Raw genomic sequence first — 15006 nt, 5'->3', positions numbered from 1 at the left:
ATACCCTATTTTTGTGATTTCCTGTCACATTTTTAACGTGCTTCAAGCAGACAAACCATGAAATGCCATCAATTGTCAATGAAAATTTCATTTTTTGCTTTCACATTTAGACGTCTTCCCTGCTGATCTTAGTGCAGTCGATGGCAAATATGGTGAAATGTTCCACCAGGACTTTGCGACCATGGAAAAGTGATATCAGGGCAACTGGAACCCATTAATGCTGGCTGACTATAATTGGACACAAACCCCAATTTTCTTTTCAAAAAGCAAGAGCTTTTGAAAGAATTTGTTGTCCAGTGTAACAGGTTGGGGGCAGATGAGCCTCATCTAAGGACCATCGCCTTTAAAGAGGGTGCTGTACTGAATACTCTGAACTCTGATCAGATATTCCCTGTCACTTATGTCCCAGAACATGCTTATACATGACAAGAACGCTTCCTCATTGTCACCTCCAAATAACAGCAGCAGGGTGAAGACAGAGCAGATGACTAGGAGGAGTCAGACCCATGCAGACGGCAGTGCACCATCCATTATCTGTGAATGTTAATGCAGTTGAGCAAACAATAAAACCTAACGCACATGATTTTGTTTGCTGCAGAGAACCACCTCACCAAAGTATCCTTTCTCACGCCTGGGAAATACAAGTCCCTTCAATATCATTAGAGCAGATTGAGGCAGTTGGAGAGAGGAAGCAGTTCTAAGCTCTACGAACACTTCTGATCTCCACACATTGCCATCAATAGTCTGCATGGTAATATTGTTCTCTTGCATCTTGGCTTGGCACGGTTGCTTTAGCAGGTTGGCTCTGTCACCTATCATCTGCTAATTATACTAGTCAGCCACCTGCCACCCTCTGCATAACTCAGAGGTTGCCAATCAAACCTCCTTGAAGTCTTCTGCACCAATGAGATGCTGCTTTTGAGAGGATCGTCATAGCTATTGAAATCTCAACCAAAGATCAGCCAAGTGAAAGTGAAAATCGACTTTTCAAAATGTTCTTCAAATTAAATAATAATCACAAACTTTTTCTTTTAGTCATAGAATTACGGAATAATAGTGTTACTGCATGGAAACAAGCTCTTTGGCCCATTTTGCTAACTAAGTGGCCAATGCAAGCTGGTCCCATTTATTTGTAGTCAGCCCTCTAAACCAATGGTTCCCGACCAGAGGGCCATATTGTTCGTAAAATATGTTAGATAAAATTAGATAAAGATGCGTTTCTTACAGAGCTGCCTTTTGATTTTGAAAATATTGCTCAATCACTGTCACAAATTAGGCCAGAAGCCAGGTGGGTCTTAGACCGAAAATGGTTGAGAACCACTGCTCTAAACCTTTCATGCCCGTGTACCTGTCAAAATTCTTTTAAATGTGACGTTGGTCACATCTTCCTCCACATACTCGCCATCTTCTGGGTGAAAAAGGTGCTCTTTGGGTTCATTTTAAATCTTTCCCCTCACACCTTCAGTCTCTGCCTTCTAGTTTTAGGCCCTCTTATCCTTGGAAAAAGACTGAGACCATTTAGCTCATTTCTGCCCTATGATTTTATAAATCTCTCGAAGATCCTCCCTTATCCTCCTGTGTGCCAAGGTGAAAAGTCCCAGTCTATATCCAGCCCCTCCTTGTAATTCAAGCCTCCAAGTCCTGGTAACAGTGTTGTGAGCCTTTTTCAGATTACTTACCTTGCTTTATTTAATCATACTCTCTAATTAAAGAATTAATTTTCAATTGTTTTTGCTTTTGAATCTATTACACTCTGATGCAAATGAAGACAGATTGTGGAGCAAAGCCACAAAGTTATTCTGCATCCTGCACTTTCCCCATTCTGCAATAACTGTACTTATTTCCTCATTTCTTCACTGAAGAGAAGGTGATCTCTCATGAGTGGCAATGGTGGTGCCATCAATGAAGTTATTGTTGGAGTCAGAGCAATATTTGGCCACGCGGTTGTGAGTTAAAAGGGAATGTAGTAAGGATCTGAGTGCACAACGGTGATGGTTGTGGAGAAGGTGCTGCCACCAATCCTCACTGATTGTGGCCTGTGAGATAGAAAATCACGGACCCTATATCCATATTGTTGATTCCTTCACTAATGCATGTAATGGGTCCTACACTAAACATTTGGGATAGTGATATCCTTCACCAACTTTTCCCTCCTGCACAACACCTTCTACTGACAATCAAAAGGTACGATGAGTCACTGGCCAAGAGAGCTCAGCCTCCATAAGTTGGGAACCATTGTCTGCAAAGGTAATCATCAACAAGAATATCCATCGCCACCATCAATTGACCAACGCAGTCCGGCTGTCAGGGAAAGAATGCTAATTTTATCTAACATATTTTACGAACAATATGGCCCTCTGGTCGGGAACCACTGGTTTAGAGGGCTGACTACAAATAAATGGGACCAGCTTGCATTGGCCACTTAGTTAGCAAAATGGGCCAAAGAGCTTGTTTCCATGCAGTAACACTATTATTCTGTAACTCTATGACTAAAGGAAAAAGTTTGTGATTATTATAACCACCCTTGGTACCAAGATGGTACCAAAACCTAAATCTCAAACCTAGCATCAAGCTCATAGGTTACCAAGATTAATGGTGATCCCCCATCTTCCTGCATGTGTTCAGAAACAGAGAAGGTATCTCAAACATAGTTCTTCTCAAGTCGGCGCTGCAAACTTTTCTAAATGCACTACTCAGTTAGATGAAGCTATATCAGTCCTGATGAAGGGTCTTCAGCCAGAAATGTTAACACTGCACTCCTTTCCACTGTTACTGCTTTACCTGCTGCCACATCTGGCCTGCTTCCTAGCGTCTGAAGAATTTTAATTTTGGAGTCAATGGCAGTGTTCTTTCCTAGGACAATAGCACCAGCATCGAGGTGTTGAACACCCCCCCAACCACCTTTGATGGGTGGTTGGGAAACGGGACACATTGTGGGTGCAGTGACCCTGACGTCACTCATTGGAAGTTTTTTTTTGTCAGAGGTTGGTGAGGAAGTGATGGGACAGTTGCATTTGGGAGTTTTCATGAGTGTGGTTATGTTCTGATCGACTTTCCAGTGCTCCGTGAAAGTTTTTGATGTGAGGAGAGAGAACTGAATGCCTCTCCCTATACTTGACCCCAAGCTACATCTAATAGAATTACCAGAGTTGAAAGGTTCAAGTAATGCCAGTTCCAGGCTGTCTTTGCATTTCCCCATGCCCCCATTCCTGATCATATAAATCACCTTTATTTCCTTTTCTTTATTTTATTACAGTTGACAACTGGAGAGAAGCCTGACATTCAATTCATCGAAAGTAAATCGAGTCTAAACTCGTAGATGATATGACACCAGTGGATATGAGCAAGAAAGAATCTGCAACTGAAACTTGTCCAAGTCTATTAAAATTGAATGTGCCACACAACATTGAGGAATGCAGATTGTACTCGGCACCTGGGGCTTCAACTGTTGAAATTCATGGGACGTGACTAACTTCTGGAGGAGTTTACATGCTCATGGACAAAGAATGAGACAATTATGTGAACACAATCTGGGACAATGAGTCTTCGGGGGATTTTAATACATTCCCAAAGCTGAGACGAAGTTAGGAAAAAGTAATACTGGAGCGTTGTAATGTGTGAACTAGATATGTTAGCTTTGGGCACAGAGACAGAGGTATCATCTAATCAATGCCTGAAGTGTGGGCTCATCCATCCATGGAGTATATTACCTCTCTCTTTATGCATTCGCAGTCAATTTACCAAGGACCTCAAACATAACCAGGCAAAGGCCTCAATCTGGGATTATCCTGATAATGTAATTAAAATAGGATTGTGCTCAGTTGCACTTGGAGCAGGGTAAATTTCATTTGCAGGGTAAATTTCATTTTAAAGAAATTGATTTATTTTGTTGTGTTTCACTTTTCTTTATTCTAAGAGACCATTACTAATATTCTATTTGTCAATTTCAGACGAGGGCCATAAATCTAACCAATCCCATCCTGGGGCAAATATTGCACCAGGGTCCATCTGATTAATGAGTAGAAAATTACAGAAGAAATTTTACCACCAAGGAATATTAAACATTTTAAATTCTGGCTTGATGAAAAACTCGGATACAATGAGCTTTATTTTCAATGACAATTAACAAAAGGTCAGTGATTTGATGAATCACTCTTAATCAGTTGATTGGTATTAGGAAAGGACAATTAAAAACCCTACAAACTACTCTGAGGGAAACCTTGGTGAAGCGTTGTATTGGTGTCATCTAGTGTTCCTTTCCAGGCTGGATTCATGTCATGCATTAACCCTGAGGAGGTATAGATTGTTGTAATCATGGCATTTAAAGTGATAAATTAATTTGGTCGGAGGAGAAGAAGAAATAATTTTCTCTCGTTGAAGGCAACTAAAGCGTAAAATTAGAGCCAAGGCATTCAGAAGTGAAATCAAGTCGCATTCTTAACGCAAATCTTGGTGAAAACCGGAAATGTACTCTGACAAGAAGCTGTGGCTATTGGGTCAATTGAAATTAGATTGATTGTTTTTTTTTTGTCGAGGCTTTTGGAACTAAAGCAGGGATGTGGGACCACAGTGCTGATCAACACAATCTAGTTAGAGGCCTGGCAGACTGAACTTCATTCCATAATCTGCAAGCTGCACTTCAACAATCATAGCAGAATCCTCAACAGTCAGGCAATGTGACTCAAATAAATGGGCAAAAGAAACATTTGTTTAGAACTTTTTGAAATTTACTTGATAGGCAACGTTTACTTGCCTCTGAGAAGACTGTGGAAAAGGAATAGCAATCCAGTAAAACCCTTGGTATCTGGAATTCAAGCAAGCGGCAGCTTCAAGCAACCGGCAAAAAAAATCAAGGAAAATAAACTTAAAAATTTGAAATAAATAGGCTAAAAAAAAATGCAGGTTTAAATTGTAAAAGTGAATGTTCTCTGAAGTAACACATAAATCATTGGTGAAGTTGGGAGCCAATATTCAGCCAGCGGAGGGCCTTGGTCGGGCTTTGCTCATAGCAGCTGTTTGAATAAAGTTGTGCTTGAATAAATGGTGTCGCCCAGGATGAGGAGCTGGTTGATGACGCTCACCATTGGGGTGACTCTTTTAAAGTGTCTCCTTAACCCCACTTAGTAAGAGTTGCCCAGTCAGAGGCTTTATCTGTAAACTTGGGGGAGGAGTGATTAATTATTGATAATGTTATTGTTCATCTTTTGGGCAACTCCTTGGAAGGGGAACGGCTAAATGTTTTCAAAGAATGTGACTGAAAATAAAGTAAAATGCTTTAAGGTTTATATATTCATGCAAGTGAAGTTTGTTCAGTGTAAATACAGTATAGTATTTCTGTCTTTTGTCTTTTAAACTGTTTATTCTTAATGCAGGTGTATTAGCTAGGAATTGTAAAAGTAAGTCTCAAGCAACTGGAAAATACACTCATCCAGCATCTACCAATCCCCATCGGTGCTAGATACAAGGGTTTTACTGTATATTTACAAGTCAAAATGGGTGAGTGACTTGGAAAGGAACATATAGGCATTGATGTTTCCATCCACCTGGTCCTTTTGTGGTTGCATGGGTAGGAAGATTGAGTTGATCTGTCAGAATCATTCCCGTGAGTAACTGTGCGCACTTTATAGATGGTACACATTGTCACTATATGTCAGTAGAAGAGGGCTGGGTTGTTTAGGTTGCTGGGTGAAGAACTAACCACTTGGACTGCTTTGTTCCAGATGATGTCAAGTTTCTGGAGTTTGGTTGTGACACATTTGAATTGCATTTGGTGTGAAGTCATAAAGGTGAGTCATCTATTGGAATCCCAGCTTGTGACTTGTTCTTGTAGCCAGAATATTTATGAGGCTGGACCAGCTGAATATGTGATAAGTGGTAACTACTTGATTGTTGATGATGGTGTTTCCATTGTTTTCTTGATGGGCATGGTCATTGACTGGCACTGGCACATGGACTAATCTCATTTCCCACATCAGCCCCCGCCAGAATACTGCCTCAGTCTTTGCCCTGTACACTGGTTCTGGAGGAGCACTAACATGGAATGATTGTACCAAATGACCTTTGTTGGGTCCTAATGCTGACAGCTCAGTACAAGCTTTAAAGGGTCTGTTAAAGGAGTTGATTGTGTTTGTAAGTAAAATCCTTCAACCACGAGGTCTGCACCAAAGATGGTGGTGTCTGTGCTCGGCAGGGGTTGCAGACGCTGAGGGAGCAGTAGTCCGGCACAGAGAATCAGAAACAGGAAGAACAACCCCCGTTGAGAAGAGGAACCCTGGGACATTAGCCTACAGAGTGGTGACCAGGGCAGTGGACTAGCGAGGGGCTCAGCAGCGAAGGAGTCTGCACGGGCTGCAGGCTGTTGGCAATTTGAGATTGGGAGAACCTGCCCGACGACTGGTTCACGTGAACCAGGTATTAGAGCTGGGATTAAAGAAGGTGCTGAGGTTAAGAAGGGGTCCTAAAGGGCCTCAGGCACTGAAAGCTTCCTGATCATCCTGGCAGTTTGAATGTGGAGATCACGTTGCCAATGAATCAAACAGGTCTGAGCGGCTGCAGAGGCTGTGGGAGCACTGGAGGGAAATCTATGGACAATCAGTGACTCTGAAAGGACTCACTTTTGCTTCTCTTTCTCCTATTGTTAGGGGCACTGGGCTCATGACAACTCTTTGTTTGCAAAAGTTAAAATATTTTAATCTCTTGATGAAGGACTCAAGCCAAAAACATTGGTTCTGTATCTTGATCTTTGCTACATAAAGGACACTGTTTGACCTCCTGAGTTTCTACAGCTTTGTGTTTTTACTTCATTCTCGGTGTCTGCAGACTTTAGCGTTTTACCCAAAGAATATCATGTATGTTACATTTTTGATGTATTATTACAATAAAAGGAACCTTGAGTAATTCTATACTGTCCTTGTGCCCATAAAGATACATACAGGGAGTGGGGAGAAGGGATAGGAGGGATGGGTTTGCATTCACGATGGAATCATTCCTTCACCTTCAGCAGGGGTGCATAGGTCATTTTTAGGCGCCAGAGCTTACCAAAAACAGCGACAAGGAGGTGCCTGGAGCTGCCCCCTGAGGTGCCTGGAGTGGCAGTCCGGTGAGCTCAGGCAGCATTACACCTCTGACCTTCAGACTCTACATATTTATTCTCAGACTGCCCACAGAACAGATTCCAACCTGGCATTGTTTGATAATGAGAGAGGACCATCACTTGAGACTTGATCATGGATATACTTGCCTGATTAAGATCCTCTGGTGGGTTCAAAGTTCAGATTTATTGTCAGAGTACATACATCACATACAACCCTGAGATTCTTTTTCCTGTAGGCCAGGTGGAATTTTTGCCTGGGTAACAGATAATTGACCACTGTACACACATCATGTTTGGATTTTCAGCTCTTTTGCCTGCTTCCCCTCACAACCTTATTCTCTACCTTGAAAATACTGCAGAAAACCAAAAGCTTTATGCCATTCTTCATCCAGTTTTATCTTCTAAAAGTATGAGATGAAATCACCAATATTTTGAATGTCTTCATCATATTACATCAGTGCCCTTTCTTCTGCTTGATAACCTGTAAAAAACCGAAACAAAATAGGTTGCCACAGATATAGCTGCACGACTTTAAACTTCCCAATTAATATAAACAGTCCCTATCATATAGTTGTCAGCTTTCAGCATTTCAAATTGTGCACTTCTGAGATTCAATTACTTCAAGTCATTTTCTATCAATTGATCTTTGTCTTTCTTATCAGGCTGTGGATACGCACATGATATCCATGATGCTTCATCAAGATCTCTTTATCAAACCATCAAGAAGTTTTGCTTATCTAGTCAAAAGGGGTTCAATCAATTTAAACTCCCTATATATGCATCCATTGTAATTCTGAATGACACACTTTTATTTTTTAGTTTTGTTTGATAAATTTAGACATCCAGCACCGTATCAGGCCCTTCCAGCCCACAAGCCTGTGCCAACCAAATACTCCCATTTGACCTACAACCCCCAGTACATTTTGAACATTGGGAAGAAATCTGAGCACCTGGAGAAAACTCACGCAGACGGGGTGGGTGGAACCTACAAACTCCTTACAGATAGTCAGGGATTAGAACTCAAGTCCTGATTGCTGGCGTAGTTACAATGTTGCACTAGCCGTGCCTGGCAGAAAAATTTTGTGTGAAAATTTGCCCTTCGTATCTTTAAATGTTTCTCCTCTCACCTCAAACCTATGTCCTCTACCTTTTGTCTTAACTACACTTGGATAAACACTATGCCACGTGGTGAATTTAAAGTAATTGAATAAGTGTAGACTTTTTAATAAAAAAGGATATTTACAGTAACAGTAACTGGCTCATTAATATCTTACAAGGAGGGAATCCACCACCTTCACCAGATGGTGGATTTGTGACTGCAAAGCAGCCATTTTCAACCTTTGTTTGGCTCTAACCCCACCCCCCAAACTTAGGACTTGGCACACAATTTATCGGGCCCTTCCCCTTGAAGTAGCCAAGTTTAGTTGATCTCTTCCGTACTTCTACCGAATGCATTTAAAAAAATTAAAAACATTTATGATTTCCCCTGTTGATGATGGCTGCTCTCGATCCAGTAATGTATTTGACTCTCTAATGCTTCCTCAGTCCATTGTCAATTAGAGATGGACAATAAATGCCAACTGTTCTCATTGTGTGAACTAATTGTGGTGGCTTTATCTGAAGTCACAAAGGTGAGCAGGAGCAGGGGTGCCCAAACTACAGCTCACAAGCCACATGCGGCCCTTTGACATGCAGAGTGCGGCTCGTGAAAATATGTTGGCTGAGACAGAAAACGTACGAGCCGGTGCTCTCAATGTTAGTTTTAGGGGGTGTGGCTTGCAATTGAAAATATTTAATACTAGCAGGATACCCAGTGTTGCCTGGGAAATAAAATGCTCAGTTGTTGACTCCATAATTGAAACAAAAAAAACTATGTTAATTCTGCATAAATATATCTTTTTTTCAAACACAACATTTATATTCTTTGTTACAGAAAATTGTGCTGCCCTTCGGCTATTGGCTTTTGTTTGCATTGATGGAGTCTTGCTTGTTCTTCCTCAGCAGACTCGTGTTTGTTCCTGAACTACCTGGTGCCATCAGCACTGAGGTGGGCTTGGCGTTGTTCCTCAGTTTCCTGCTGCCTGCCCCTTGTTTGCCTGGAGGCCTGAGCACTGAGACGGGCGTATCGCTGCTGGTTTGTTTCCTGCTGCCTGCTCCTTGCATGTCTGGAAGCATCAACAATGAGATGAGACTGATGTTCCTCTGCTGTCTCTTGCTGTCTCCTTTGTCTAACACTAGGGGCTTGTGAAGAGCTTCTGGCAATGTTGTTTTGTTTCTTTTAAGTCCATATTGAACTGGGTTTGGCCATTTGTTTTTATTCTGAATATAACTAATTGAGGTAGCCCTGGTGAAAGTTAAATTTTTAAAAAACTTTTGAACTTCTTGTGATCTTAAAGATTAAATTCAATGTGGTCATGACATTCAACATCAAATGTTACCACAATTATTGTAAACATTAATGCATGTCAGTGCTAATAAATACAGTGCAACTCCAATTATCTGGAATGGTTGGAACCGGACCTTTGTCAGATAAACATTTTTTTCGGAGAACCGGTCATTTTTTAAAAACAGCCCAGTGGCAACAGCAAATAACTTGTATCAATGTTTAAACAACAACAAACAACAAGGGAAGGTTTTTTTAAGCATTAAAATAATGTTTAATTCTCACCAAAAAAAAGCTAGCCGCCACCAATCCCCAACACAGCCCACCTGCCAATTGCCAAGACCGACCAACTACAGCTGCCAATACCAGGGGAGACTTCCTGGGGCTGGTGAAACATTCACTAGCGAGTCAGCAGGCTCCTGCCTCCCCGGTCACCGGATCCTGACTCTGAATCCTCACCTAAGCCTACCGCACACGCACACCAAGAAATCTGGTGTGCGTGTGCGGTAGGAGGCCAAGAGGAGGGTTTAGTGATGTGCAGAGAAGGGAGGGAAGGGGAGAGGAGGGAAGGGGAGAGGAGGGAAGGGGAGAGGAGGGAAGGGGAGAGGAGGGAAGGGGAGAGGAGGGAAGGGGAGAGGAGGGAAGGGGTGAGGAGGGAGGGAGGGAACACCACTGAGCCTGGGAGTCCACTCTCCTTAATGACAGGATAAGTGATTCTTCAGACCGCTTATGGCTGAGAGACAGTGGCACGCAGTTTGAGAGGGAGAGTTGGAGAGAAAAATCAATAGAGAAAGGTAAGGAAGAAATGGAAAGAGAGAGGGGAGGGAGTTACCTGAAATGAGGACAATTGTCGTTCTAATTTCACGTCGAGTGTATTTTATTTTTAACCTGTGAGGTCAGTTCATCTCCGAAAAAATTTGGGGAAAATTAGGATTTTGGAGAATCTGATTTCAGATAATCAGTTGTACTGTACATGTACAATAAACAGTAATGCAAGTTAGTGCAAGCTGGTCAAAAAAACATTTTTGAACTTCATATGACCTTAAAGGTTAAATTCAATGTGGTCATGACATTCAGCATCAAATGTTACCCCTACTGAACCTCCTTGGATATTTCTAGAGGGCTCCATATTGATTTGCCTGAAGAACAGACAAACAAACAGAAATACATGCACAAATATATATTAGATGTATATGTGTACTTTTTGATTATTGAAACAAATACAAATAAGCAGTTTAAAAATGACATGCATGAATAAATATTATTACGTGCACGTATTTCTTAATTTAGACATACAGCACGGTAACAGGCCATTTCAGCCTACGAGTCCACGCTGCCCAATTTACACCCAATTAGCCTACACCCCCAGTACATTTTGAATGGTGGGAGGAAACCGGAGCTCTCAGGGAAAACCCATGCAGACATGGGGAGAATATACAATCTCCTTAAGTTAATTGGGTGTAATTGACGACATGGCGGGAATTGGCTTCTATCGTGTTGTTTAAAAAAAGCCGCAGGTCTTGGAACTGGACGATGTGAGTCATGAATATAGAAGTTTGATAAGTAGGATTGTTTATGTTGTCAGCATCAGGCTGCAAATGATGTCCTGTTCAATTTTTATCCCTCATGTAACAGATTTCCAAATCAATAAAGCTGTGAACAGATTTCTCATTGTTTTGCCCTGTATTAAATAAGGAACAACAGCAACAACCTCCTTAAGGTAATGATTTTAGTGAAGGGGTTGTCGTGAAAACATTGGTTGGAGTATGTTTTGGTGGTGAGGAATATTGAGCGAATTTCAGAGTTCAACTGGGGTTGTTGGGTAGATCCATCAATGGTGGATCAAATAAGTCAAAGGGTGAACTTAGTGGAATGCAGAGTTCTCAGAGGGTATGTAGCTGAAGAAAGTTGCAGAGGTGGGGAACAAAGAAGCCTTGGAGTAATGTGACCTCAGTAATGAACATTTTAAATCAGAGGTATAAATTGGCTATAAAATTATTTGAATCATCCTGAAAGACAATTTGTTCCCACAAGTTCTTTTGCCTTTCCCTTTGTTATTGGACACCATTGGTTTGTTTACCCATGAGTAAAAACCACTCAGATCAGACACTGAAGTGTGCTGGTGCCAATATTCCCAGAAGGCTTAAAGCAAGTAATAACTAGTACTGCCATGAGGAATCCAATAGCCTTTTTTCTGTGGGATGACCTTCTGTGATTTTATGACTAGCAACACAAACTATTTTCCAAGCTTGATCTTATACGACTGTCAAACTTGATAAGCAGATAATGCATGGAGCTGTGGCTCATTGGGATGGATCTAGAAGCTCCAAATGAAGAAACTGCAAAACCAGATCATTGAAAATAATCAAAAATTATTGCCTGTATGGCCAACTTTAGATAAGCTTTATGTACAAACATTGCACAGCAAAATTCAATGATTAAAAAGTGTATTTCTTCTTGAAACATACATAAAAGCCACACGTGATCTTCAAGCATCACTGCCAAATCAGTTTAGTAGAATGATAGTTGCTCAGGAAACTATCCTGTCGCATGAGTCTGGATGATAGGCGTAAACTGGAAGTCCTGGCAATACATTCTGTGGAATTGCTGGAGCAGGTTTTTTTTAATTTTTCCCCTTTTAGTGGTTCAGTGATACAAAAATGGACCTTGATGCTCTGAGATATGACTGTTGCAAGCAATAAACTAAATACAGTAAAAAAAAACCCTGGTATCCAGCACCTATGGGGATTGCTTGAGATTGCATGTTGAATAGATTGACAAACTGACCGCCAGGGGAGCTAATTTTAAGCTTTTGTTTCTTTTTCCTATTTATTTTTCATGATTTCTTTTTGCCAGTTGCTTGAAGCTGCTGATTGCTTGAATTCCAGATCATGGGGATTTTACTGTGTAAGGATGCGAGCTAAGATGTTGTTTCTTTGTGGTAATAAATTGGGAAGAGAATGGATGACATTAAGAACTGGTTCTTCATTAAATCCAGCTAGTGTGAGATGTTTGACTGAAGTACTCTGAAGAACGAAGACTTTGAGTGTCACAACCCAAGTGTAAATTACATTCAGTGTTCACACTGTGTTCACCTTTGCACTGGATAAACCATACTCTGATTGGGTGACTGCTTTTAGTTCACTGATGCCTGCCACTTTAACTTTCTGCCCCATCCCACTCTGGCTTTTTCTCCCAATGATGCTGGAAGCAAGTTTGAAGAACGGCATCTTCTGTCTCGACATGGCGCAGCCTTCTGGACTCAACACTGAATTTTCCAATGTGAAGTCTCCACATCAACACTATAATATTTCTCTCTCCATTTCTCCATTACAAGAGATTACCCAACTGGCATATCCTGCAGCCCTGCCACCTGCAACACATTACATTTCTTTCTTTGTATTACACTTGGCAACAATTTATTTTCAAAAAGTTTGCTTCCTGAAATAAAATTGTGGATTATTGTAGACAACTTCAAGCTGAACGCAAAGTTAAGTTCAGGTTTGCTGCATCACATAGAAAGTTGGAGAAACATTAAATGAACGTTTAGCATGTTTAATCGTATAATGATGCATTAAGTGTATACTTGCCACAAATGTAACAATATGTTGCAGCTGATGCACCATTTATGAGACATTTCTACTGTACTGAATCTTTCTGAAGACCATAAAAGCTATTACACCCACTATGCTATTGCCTGAAGAACATGTGTTCAATCAATATCAATGTAAAGCACAGCATCTGTATATGTGAGCTGCTTCTATTGCCTCTCTGCATCTATCGTAAGCTTGGCCAGGGCTAAAACAACATTTGCATAGAACCTGCACTGAGTGCATGCCCAGGCATGATTGGACTGACCAAAACAGCTTGCATTATGGGCAATACACTAGTAGACTTTAAACATGATTGGAAATCACAAAATATGTGATATCCAAAAAAAAAACAGTGATAGGATATTTTTAAGGTGATTTTCTTGATCATCAGTTCAACATCCATAAAATATACCCAGAAGTGTCCAGGAAGCAAAATCACCATTGCCAGTGTTTACACCCTACAACTACTCTCAGTCGCTCACTTGTTTGGAGGGACCTCTCATGACTTATCCGCATGACAACCCTAGTTACTCCCTTTTATTCTATTCCTATTCCCCTACCTTCTATGCAGCTTACAACTAATTTGTATTTTTTTCTTCTTTCCAATTATTACTTATCTGTAGTGCAACAAACAGTATTCAAGAAAAGGTATGTATACAAAAGAAAGAAATGTAAACAAACTGCGATAGAGAAGAAAAAAATATACTCAGTAATAAATAAAGTGCAAAGTAAGAGTCCATAATAGAGTCCCTGATTGAGTTTGTTGTTGAGGAGTCTGATGGTGGAGGGGTAGCAATTGTTCCTGAACCTGATGGTGTGAGTTTTGTGGCACCTCTACCTCTTTCCTGATGGCAGCAGCGAGAACAGAGCATGTCCTGGGTGGTGTGGATCCTTGATGATTGCTGCTGCTCTCCGACGGCAGCGTTCCCTGCAGATTTCCTCAGTGGCGGGGAGTATTTTAGTTCATGTTTTCCCTTGTTTGATAATGGCAAAATGAGATGAACTTTGTGGAGAGACTAATAAGCTGAATTGCCTTTTGATTTCTAGTCCTGAAAACTAAATGCAACACATTCACTAGTGGGGTTCAGGTAACACCATCAGATGGGGTGATACCAAAATGGCTATCTTTAACATTTTTGTGCCGTGTTTCAGCAGAAATGTACTTTTTAAATAAAAATTTCCCAACAGAAACATTTTTTGTAAATCCAGCTTACATGTATCAATATACCTACAAGGCTAAAACTCGATGCTAATTAACTTTTTGCGTTCTGGTCAGAGATGTCATTTATTATTACCCAATTACAATGATGTTTCAAATCATGTGGTTTCGTCTGCATGCACCATAAGCATGTGCTATTGTTTTCATTGCTGCTGTGCATATGATATTGTCATTTAAAGGTGTAATTTTAATTTTGCTAGTTGTTTATCTCACTACTATGGCCATTACGCTCAGTGGTATACGGAAATTACGATTTATGAGTAACATTGGTACAAAAAAAACATTACTAAGGATACTGTATGGTCTGGTACAGGAGGAGGACCATGGGGTTGGGGGAGGGGTGGGTGGTGGTGGGGAGAGACACCATGAGTTACCACACTGGGTGACACCAACTCCAGTGATGCCGCTAAAATATTGTAGATGCTGTAAATCTGAAATAAATCAGGAATTACAAGAAATACTTGTTAGGCCGAGGAGCATTCATTTAGAAACTGGTGCAGGTTAATGATTTGTCATTACTCCTTGCAAATGCTGTGTGAGCTTTCAGGAGATGAAAGCTTCTTACACAAAACATGGAATGTAGAACACAGAAGGAGCTCTATCAAGGGACTGCAGAAGGGCTCGGGCTCGAAACACGACTGCCTATTGCTTTTCATGGATGCTGCTGAGTTCCTTCAGCACTTTTGTGTACTGCTCCATTTCTCCAGCATCTGCAGAT

The 15006-nt window shown here is 40.9% G+C and overlaps 1 long non-coding RNA gene across 1 annotated transcript; it reads left to right on the top strand.

The window, feature by feature from the left end:
• The first annotated feature begins 5801 nt into the window (after positions 1–5801).
• Positions 5802–9588, top strand: LOC138748239 (uncharacterized). The gene is made up of 2 exons (XR_011347895.1): positions 5802–5874; positions 9095–9588. It is a non-coding gene; the product is annotated as an uncharacterized lncRNA (long non-coding RNA).
• The last annotated feature ends 5418 nt before the right edge of the window (positions 9589–15006 follow it).

This window comes from Narcine bancroftii, chromosome 13, assembly GCF_036971445.1.
Source record: "Narcine bancroftii isolate sNarBan1 chromosome 13, sNarBan1.hap1, whole genome shotgun sequence".
NCBI lineage: Eukaryota > Metazoa > Chordata > Chondrichthyes > Torpediniformes > Narcinidae > Narcine > Narcine bancroftii.
The sequence above is the reverse complement of the archived record's forward strand: the minus strand, read 5'-3'. Positions and strand labels throughout refer to the sequence as shown.